Consider the following 10,989-nt stretch of genomic DNA (forward strand, 5'->3'; position numbering starts at 1 on the left):
TCAGAGAGCCAGCATAAGTGCAATGGATTGGATGGCTTCTTTGTGTTGTTAAAATTCCACAGGACAACTTTTCCTGTTCCTGTGCATATTAGATTGCTTGGGAACAGCGCAGAGAAGATAACTTGGCCGGGAGGAACGCACAGCCGTAAGGGAGCCATCCAATTTTCTACCCATTTAAATTAATAAGACATAAAATCAGGCAGGTCCCCAATGGGGGAATGCAATCTTCCTGCTCAATTTTCCTCTGTGTGCTGCACATGGGCAATCCATTGCAGACATGGGCAGAAACAGGAAAAGCTGCCTCTATGATTCTATGTAAGTAGGTTTGTTGCGCAGAACCATCTCCCCCATGTTTCTCAATATACATTACATGCATATATGTGAAAAAGCACTTCCACAAAAGTTGGTACTGATATAAAATAATTATTGTAAACAATTTTACAACACCAAGTTATAGTCCAACGATTTTATTTTTAATCCCACAAGCTTTCGGGGGCTTTCCCCTTCCTCGGGCGGTGTGGAAATAATTATGTTGATGTTGCAATGATTACAGATGAGTTTGCAGTACAAAAATCTGAAGTGCTCACCTAACAAGGGCATTTGTACCCATAATGGCCAGTTATACAGGAGCACTGGAACAATCCTGGTCCATCTGACTCACACAGAAAATATCCTGGGCATAATTCACCTGAAAAAACAAAATGACACAAAATCTGATGGACAGCTTCATTTCATTACGGTATTGCCTGGTAGAGGTTTGCAGTAGTTCAGGGCCAGGGACTGTGAGCATATTTTTAAGGACAGCAAGTTACACTGTGATATTATGTCACTGGGTTATGCTGCATGCCAGACTCACATACATGACCAGATCAACAATGATGATTCAAGACACCAACAAATTGTACAGGCTTCAGAAATTATCTCAAATGTGCTTATAGTAAATTCAATGCTTAGTAGCAGAAATGTTAAAAAAAAGTTCCACTTATATAGTGCCTTTCACATCCCAGGATGTCCCAAAGCGCTTCAATTTTCTTTTATTCGTTCATGGGATGTGGGCGTCGCTGGCAAGGCCAGCATTTATTGCCCATCCCTAATTGCCCTTGATAAGGTGGTGGAGAGCCGCCTTCTTGAACCGCTGCAGTCCGTGTGGTGAAGGTTCTCCCACAGTGCTGTTACGAAGGGAGTTCCAGGATTTTGACCCAGCGACGATGAAGGAACTGCAATATATTTCCAAGTCAGGATGGTGTGTGACTTGGAGGGGAATGTGCAGGTGGTGTTGTTCCCATGTGCCTGCTGTCCTTGTCCTTCTAGGTGGTAGAGGTCGCGGGTTTGGGAGGTGCTGTCGAAGAAGCCTTGGCGAGTTGCTGCAGTGCATCCTGTGGATGGTACAGTCCGCCGGTGGTGAAGGGAGTGAATGTTTAGGGTGGTGGATGGGATGCCAATCAAGCGGGCTGCTTTGTCCTGAATGGTGTCGAGCTTATTGAGTGTTGTTGGAGCTGCACTCATCCAGGCAAGTGGAGAGTATTCCATCACACACCTGACTTGTGCCTTGTAGATGGTGGAAAGGCTTTGGGGAGTCAGGAGGTGAGTCACTCGCCGCAGAATACCCAGCCTCTGACCTGCTCTTGTAGCCACAGTATTTATGTGGCTGGTCCAGTTAAGTTTCTGGTCAATGGTAACCCCCGGGATGTTGATGGTGGGGGATTCGGCGATGGTAATGCCGTTGAATGTCAAGGGGAGGTGGTTAGACTCTCTCTTGTTGGAGATGGTCATTGCCTGGCACTTCCTAGCCTATGAATTACTTTTAAAGTGCAGATACTGTTATGCAGACAGAAAGGGCAACAAATTTGTGCACAGCAAGGTCCCACAAACAGCAAATTAGATAAACAACCAGTTGGTCTGTTTTGGTTAAGGGAGAAATGTTGGCCAGCATATCAGCAGAACTTCCCATTTCCTGTGAATTAACCTGGTTTTTTTAGTCCAATCTACCGGGACAGAAAGAAAGAAGGCAATTCCATGATTCATGATGGACAACAAAGCTTTATTTTCATTACACACAGCTCTCTTCCCCACCCCAAACAAAAAATAAAATTGTCATGAAGTTTTCATTTTCTTTACGAAGATGATGACTTTTCAAAGGACACTCAAACTCACCGGGTTCACTAGATCCATTGTAACTATTTTTCTGTCCTTGGCATATCCGTTTGTCCGGTTTCAAGCTCACATGTCTCTAGGCAGCATCCCCTCCAGGGCAATGTACTATCAATGGCAAAACTCTGACAAAAATCAACATTCATTTTATTCAATGTTATTTCACCCATTCTCTCAGAATCAACATTCCAGGGTTGAGACAGGTTGCAAATCTCATTACTTCTCTTTCTAACAGATACTCTTACCTAACAGGCTGCCCAGTTCAAAAATGTCCATTTGCAATGTGCACATCCCCTTCAGTTAACTTTAAATGTCCAGACTAGATGTTAACTGCAGCACCATTGGTCAGGTCATCTTGGCTTCACCAAAGAACCATTCTGTTTTAAATGATCAGCTTGACTCTTAAGTTTAAATACTGGAAAGTATTTTGTTAACTTTCTATCAGTCCTTGTAAATGCAATCTGACACCCAGCACACAACACACTAAATTTTCCTGTTAGCGAGCACAGGGGTGATGGGTGAACGGGACTTGGTGCGAGTTAGGATACGGACAGCAGAGTTTTGGATGAGCGTAAATTTATGGACGGTGGAATTTGGGAAGCCGACCATGAAAGCATTGGAAGAATCGAGTCTCGAGAGAACAAAAGATGAGGGTTTCAGCAGTAGATGGGCTGAGGCGGGGCGGAGACGGGCGATATTACAGAGGTGGAAGTAGGCGGTCTTTGTGATGGGAATACGGTGTTGGAAGCTCAGCTCAGGGTCAAAAAAGACGCAGAGGATGCAAACAGTCTGGTTCAGCCTGAAGCAGTGGCCACGGAAGGGGATGGAATCAGTGGCTAGGGAACAGAGTTTGTGGTGGGGGCTGAAGACAATGGCTTCAGTCTTCCCAATGTTTAACTGGAGGAAACTGTGGCTCATCCAGGACTGGATGTTGGACAAGCATCCACGCTTGGAAGAAACTTCAGCCTAGAAAGCAAGAAAGGTACCCAACACCCTTCGCCTACATCAACATCAACGTTCTGCACAAGGCCACACCTTCTGGCCTTGTGCAGAACGGTATAGTATCAATTCCATGTATTTCAACAGGTTCTGCTCATTGACTTCTTCAATCTCATCCTCATAAGAAACCAGTTCATTCAACAATAATCACTTGCTTACTCAATTCGTATCATGAAGTTAGAGCCCAAGTGCTGGGCTTACCCTTGTCACTCGTCCGTGAACCTTCCCTAATGTATCAATGCTCTTTTGAAGTTAGGGTGACATAACTGTGCACAATACGGCCAATTCTGCAATCTGGTGCTCTCAGCAACAATGACAACAACTTGCTTTTATATAGTGCCTTTAACGTAGTAAAACATCCCAAGGCGCTTTACAGGAGTGTTATCAAACAAAATTTGACGCCGAGTCATATAAGGAGATATTAGGACAGGTGAACAAAAGCCTGGCCAAAGAGGTAGGTTTTAAGGAGCGTCTTACAGGAGGAGACAGAGATAGAGAGGCGGAGAGGTTTAGGGAGGGAATTCCAGAGCTTAGGACCTAGGCAGCTGAAGGCACGGCAGCCAATGGTGGAGCGATTAAAATCAGGGATGCACAAGAGGCCAGAATTGGAGGAGCGCAGAGATCTCAAAGGGTTGTAGGGCTGGAGGAGATCACAGTCATTGGAAGGGGTGAGGGTTAGGATTTGAAAACAAGGATGATAATTTTAAAATTGAGGCCAATGTAAGTCAGTGAGCACAGGGGTGAGGGGAGAACGGGACTTGGTGCGAGTTGGGATACGGGCAGCAGCGTTTTGAGCTCAAGTTTATGGAGGGTGGAAGATGGGAGGCCGGCCAGAAGAGCATTGGAATGGTCAAGTCTAGAGGTAACAAAGGCATGGAGGAGGGTTTCAGCAGCAGATGAGAAAGAGCAGCCTTAAAATTAATGCACCCACAACAATAACTTGGAATAAGCACCTCTAACGTAGTAAAAACATCCCAAGTCACTTCCTGCGAGCGCCACTCTCCGCTGAGAGCGCTGAATCACAGTATCAGCCCTAATATTCCAAATACAGCCTTACCAGTGATCTGTAGAAAATTAGGATAATTTATTTTTATTTTGGCAACACCCTCAAGAAGCCCCGAAACAAAAGAAGTTCACGATAGAGGATTTGGATCATTTGAGCATAATTTCCCAAAGAAAATTAGAGAATACCAGAGGCTTTGAATATAATTTACCAAAATTCTTATGTATAGAAAATTGTGCCAGAGAACTGGAGGGTAGCCTTTTCAAAAAAGGAAAGAGGAGTAAGCCAGAAAATTATAGGTCAGTTAGTCTCACTTCAGTTGTTGGTAAACATTTAGAGTCTATAATACAGGATGAAATTATTTAGCACTTGGAGAAACACGAGTTAATCAGGGGCAGTCAATATAGGTTGTGCTCAACCAATCTTATAGGATTCTTTGAAGAAATAATAAAGGATGTGGTTTATATCAATTTTTAAATAGCATTTGGTAAGGGACCATGTAAGAGACTATGTCAAAGATAACAGCACATAGAATTAAGGGGAATGTAGCCACATGGTCAGAGATTGTTGGAAGCAAAGGGGAGGAGTAAAGGGAAGTTTTCAGATCAGAAAGATGTAGCAAGTTGAATTGTACAGGAGTCTGTGTTGGGGCCACTTTTATTTACTATACACATAGATGCCCTGGACTTCAGAATTGAAGAAACAATATTGAAATTTGCTAATGACACCAAATTGGGGTGGGATTGGCAAAATGTGACAAGGATTGTGAAAAACTGTAGGAGGACATAGATAGATGGACATATAGGTGGCAAATACAGGTCAATGCAGAAAATGTAAAGCAACACATTATAGAAATAAGAATAGGGAAAGGAAATATACCTTAAGTGGTTAAGATTTCAAATGAGGTAGACGGGCAGAGACTTGGCATGCATATACACAGGCAAGTAGATAAGACCATAAAAAGGCAAAATGAATCCTTGGTTTTTGTATCTATTGCATAAAATACAAAGAGGAGGCAATATTGAACTTGTACACAACTGGACTGGTGTGCCATTTTAGAAGGGTATAAAAGCAATGGAAAGGGTCTACTGTGGATTTACTAATATGTTACCAGGAATGAGGGGTTACAGTTATGAAGAGACACTTAAGAATTTAGGGCTTTTCCCATTGGAGCTGAGAAGATTAAAAGGTAACCTGATAGCATTAGTCAAGCTTATAATAACCTTAAATAGTTTCAGATTGTTTCTACTGTTAGGTGGGGCAGTAACAAGAAGATACAAATTTAAGATAATCACAAAAAAGATACAAAGGGTAATCTAGAAGAAATTTCTTTATTCAGAGGGTGGTTAGAATATGTAAATCTCTGCAACAAACTGTTAAAGCGGAATCCATAATTTTTTTTAGAAAGAAAATTATAATTCACTGAGAAAGGATCTGGGAAGCGAGCAGGATTAGACTAGGTGGCTCATGTGGAAAAAACACCAGCAGACTTTGCGGTACTAAATATCCTATTTCTATGATGTAACATTCTACAACTTTGCCACTCACTTTAGAATTTGCTGTATCAACTCACAAGACAAAGAAATCCATCAGTGTGTTAGGGCTTGGCTATATTAGATTCAATCACATATCCCTATTTAAAATGGCATATGGACAAATTAGCTCTGAAATTTGACATTCGTTCCCCTAATTAAAATTGCTTGAACAAGTTCTGAATTGCTATTTGGTGTAAATCTGGCCCACCTCAGCAGGTTTGAATGTTAGAGCACACATTCCCAGAGGACATGCCATCAAAATGGCTCTAAACCAGTCAACACGTTTCTCTTCCTCCCCGTTATTTCTACGAGACAGGTCATTGTTGGTCAATGCCTTTGGAAAATACACTTTTTAAAAAGGATATGCACTTAATGAAACTGGCCAAGGCTTTAAAAGGCCACAAAATTTTACAAGCCAAGGATAAAAGAGCTACGGGGTTTCCAGGCAATTGTTTTTCAGCAGTTTCAGAAATACAATGGAATTTTTGACTTTTCTCTTCGCTCTTCCTCTTTTGATACCCGCAGTTTAGTTTTTGTGGAGTTTTTGCTTTTAGGATGAATGTAAGGCTAGCAATCTGGAAGAAAACCAGGGGAAATACCCAAAAGCATAGTGGAGAAGAAAAAAAGTGAGAATAGAATGGGTAAAAGGGAGTATGAAAGACTGGTACTTAACTAACAAAAAGAGTAATAACAAGGTCTTTTATAAACACAGTAAAAGCAGGAAGATAATCAAAGAAAGCGTCGGGCCATTAAGGGATGAAGAAGACAATATTATATAGGAATACCAATTACCTCATTGGGTAGCACTCTCGCCTCTGAGTCAGAAGGATGTGAGTTCAAGCCAAAGTCTCGATCACAAAATCTAGGCTGACACTTCAATGCAGTACTAAGGGAGTGCTGCACTGTCGGAGGTGCCAACTTTCAGATGAGACATTTAACGGAGATCGTCTCTGCCCTCTCAGGTAGACGTAAAAATCCCACGGTACTATTTCAAGAAGAGAAAAGGAGTTTTCCCAGTGTCCTGGAAAATATTTATCCCTCAACACACATCATGAAAAAAATGATTATCTGGTCATTTATCACGTTGCTTTTTGTGGGACCTTGCTGTGCACAAATTGGCTGCTGCGTTTCCCTACTTTACAACAGTGACTACACTGCAAAAGTACTTCATTGGCCGTGAAGCATTTTGGGACAGTCTGAGGTTGTGAAAAGGTGCTAGATAAATTCAAGTTCTTTTGTTCTTCTTTCTTTACTTAAATATTTTTCCTTCGTATTTCCAGAGTAAGGACTACAGGAAACAATAATTGGTATAAATATTTTAAAAAGAACCTTTATTAAAAGGGGAACTGGGACTTAAAAGTTGATATTCCACCAGCCCAGTTGATCTATACTCCAGGACAGTGACTGATGATGAAATAGCAGAAGCACTAACCATAAATTTTCAAAATTCTTTAGAAACAGGAAGTGTACCAAATAACTGGGTAGTGGCAAATGTTACAATACTGAACCAAAAAAGGGGAAAAGGAGCAAGTCCAAAATGACAGACTAGTTAGCTTTATATCGGAAGGAAACTGTTAGAGACCATAAGAAACTTGTTTGGTAAATTAAGGTGACAGATTGGGTAGATTGCTGTCTGAAGGATTTAAAGCAGAACGCAAGAGTAATTAGATGTTTCCTGATTGACAGAATGTAGCTAGTGGTGTGTAGTAGAGATTTATATGGAATCTCTCTTGTTCTTCATTTACAGAAGTGATTTGGACTTGGCCATTGAGAGAATATCAAAATTTGCTGCCATAACTAAATTAGAGGGTATGGCAAACTAGTAGGAAGAATGTAAGAGACGAAAGGAGGGCACAGACGAGGTAAACTAGTTATGTGGCAAATGTAGTTCAAAGTAGATAAATATAAAGGACTACATGGAAGAAGAGAGAATGGAAATATAATCTAAACGAGAGAGAAAGAAAAACTCAGTAACACACAGTAAAACTCCCAATGGGACAGAGGAATGGAGACATAATTGAAAGCAGAATTGCAGGTGATAAAAGTCTTTAAAAAGGCTTAGGGGATTCTGGGTTTTATATGGAGGAGCAATGATCACAATAGCAAGGAGGTGAAGAAGAATCTGTGCAAGATATTGGTCAGATTACCGCCCCATCAGTCTACTCTCAATCATCAGCAAAGTGATGGAAGGTTTTGTTGACAGTGCTATCAAGCACTTACTCACCAATAACCTGCTCACCGATGCTCAGTTTGGGTCCCGCCAGGACCACTCAGCTCCAGACCTCATTACAGCCTTGGTCCAAACATGGACAAAAGAGCTGAATTCCAGAGGTGAGGTGAGAGTGACTGCCCTTGACATCAAGGCAGCATTTGACCGAGTGTGGCACCAAGGAGCCCTAGTAAAATTGAAGTCAATTGGAATCAGGGGGAAAACTCTCCAGTGGCTGGAGTCATACCTCGCACAAAGAGGGATGGTAGTGGTTGTTGGAAGCCAATCATCTCAGCCCCAGGACATTGCTGCAGGAGTTCCTCAGGGCAGTGTCCTAGGCCCAACCATCTTCAGCTGCTTCATCAATGACCTTCCCTCCATAACAAGGTTAGAAATGGGGATGTTCGCTGATGATTGCACAGTGTTCAGTTTCATTCGCAACCCCTCAGATTATGTAGCAGTCCGTGCCCACATGCAGCAAGACCTGGTCAACATCCAGGCTTGGGCTGATAAGTGGCAAGTAACATTCGCGCCAGACAAGTGCCAGCCAATGACCATCTCCAACAAGAGAGAGTCTAACCACCTCCACTTGACATTCAACGGCATTACCATCGCCGAATCCCCCACCATCAACATCCTGGGGGTTACCATTGACCAGAAACTTAACTGGACCAGCCACATAAATACTGTGGCTACAAGAGCAGGTCAGAAGCTGGGTATTCTGCGGCGAGTTACTCATCTCCTGACTCCCCAAAGCCCTTACACCATCTACAAGGCACAAGTCAGGAGTGTGATGGAATACTCTCCACTTGCTTGGATGAGTGCAGCTCCAACAACACTCAAGAAGCTCGACACCATCCAGGACAAAGCAGCCCCGCTTGATTGGCACCCCATCCACCACCCTAAACATTCACTCCCTTCACCACCGGCGCACAGTGGCTGCAGTGTGTACTATCCACAGGATGCACTGCAGCAACTCGCCAAGGCTTCTTCGACTGCACCTCCCAAACCCACGACCTCTACCACCTAGAAGGACAAGGACAGCAGGCACATGGGAACACCACCACCTGCACGTTCCCCTCCAAGTCACACACCATCCCGACTTGGAAATATATCGAAGTTCCTTCATCGTCACTGGGTCAAAATCCTGGAACTCCCTTCCTAACAGCACTGTGAGAGAACCTTCACCACACGGACTGCAGCGGTTCAAGAAGGCGGCTCACCACCATCTTCTCAAGGGCAATTAGGGATGGGCAATAAATGCCGGCCTTGCCAGCGACGCTCACATCCCATAAACGAATAAAAAAAAAGAAAGCAGTTGGACTACTGTGTGCAATTTTGAGCATTCCATTATAGAAATAACAGTACAGCCAGGGAACAGGTCTAACTTAGATTCATTAGAATGATACCAGGGATGAAATGATTTAGTTATGATGATAGATTTGAAAAACTTAGACTGTATTCATTGGAGTACAGATGGTTCAGGAGACATCTAACACAAGTGTTCACCATTTTCAAAGGGCTCAAGAGGATCAATAGTAAAATCAGTAATAAAGAGCATAAATTTAGGATTAGCACAAAACACATAAATGACAAGGTTAGAACGATTTTTTATTCTTTATTAAGGGTATAACAAATGAGCATGGCAATAGGATTAGAATAAATAGCTCTAAATGGAGAGCTTGCACTCCGAATGGCCTCTTTCTTTGCTTAAATTTCTATAATTCTAAGTTAGTAGACTTTTCAGCAAGCACAAAGAAAATGTAAGACTTACATCTCTTGTAGACATGTAAAACCCCGAAATGCAAAGGACATGTTTTTCAGAAAATTGTCAGAGAGATCCCTAGAAATAACAGTTTGTACAGTATTAAAACTACCAGAAGGGTTTTAAGCAATATTTTTAAAAATGTAAAACCTTCCACCTCTGTTCCTTGGCAGTGTTCAATTATATTTATCAGTCTTTAATTATGTACAACCTGAAACATAGAAACATAGAAATTAGAAGCAGGAGTGGACCATTCAGCCCGTCGAACTTGCTCCTCTATTCAATATGATCATGGCTGATCCTCTATCTCAATATGATATTCCTGCTCTCTCCCCATACCCCTTGATGCCTTTTGTGTCTAGAAATCTATCTAGCTCCTTCTTAAATATATTCAGTGACTTGGCCTCCACAGCCTTCTGTGGTAGAGAATTCCACAGGTTCACCACCCTCTGAGTGAAGAAATTTCTCCTCATCTCAGTCCTGAATGTCCTACCCCATATCCTGAGACTGTGACCCCTCGTTCTGGACACCCCAACCAGGGGAAGCATCCTCCCTGCATCCAGTCTGTCTAGCCCTGTCAGAATTTTATATGTTTCAATGAGATCCCCTCTCATTCTTCTAAACTTGCGCAAATACAGGCCGAGTCGACCTAATCTCTCCCCATACAACAATCCTGCCATCCCAGGAATCAATCCGGTGAACCTTCGCTGCACTCCCTCCATGGCAAGTATATCCTTTCTTAGGTAAGGAGACCAAAACTGCACACAATACTCCAGGTGTAGTCTCACCAAGGCCCTGTATAACTGCAGTAAGACATCCTTGCTCCTGTACTCAAATCCTCTTGCAATGAAGGACAACATACCATTTGCCTTCCTAACTGCTTGCTGCACCTGCATGTTTGCTTTCAGTGACTGGTGTACAAGGACACCCAGGTCCCTTTTAACATCAACGTTTCCCAATCTATCACCATTTAAATAATACTCTGCCTTTCTGTTTTTCCTTCTGAAGTGGATAACTTCACATTTATCCACATTATACTGCATCTGCCATGTATTTGCCCACTCACTCAACTTGTCTAAATCGCCTTTAAGCCTCTTTGCATCCTCCTCACAACTCACAATCCCACCTAGTTTTGTGTCGTCAGCAAACTTGGAAATATTACATTTGGTTCCCTCATCATTGACATATATATTGTGAATAGCTGGGGCCCAAGAACTGATCCCTGTGGTGTCCCACTAGTCATTGCCTGCCACCCCGAAAAAGACCCATTTATTTCTAGTCTCTGTTAACCAATTTTCAATCCATGCCAGGATATTACCACCAATCC

Source organism: Heptranchias perlo, chromosome 5 (assembly GCF_035084215.1).
Source record: "Heptranchias perlo isolate sHepPer1 chromosome 5, sHepPer1.hap1, whole genome shotgun sequence".
Taxonomy (NCBI): Eukaryota; Metazoa; Chordata; class Chondrichthyes; order Hexanchiformes; family Hexanchidae; genus Heptranchias; species Heptranchias perlo.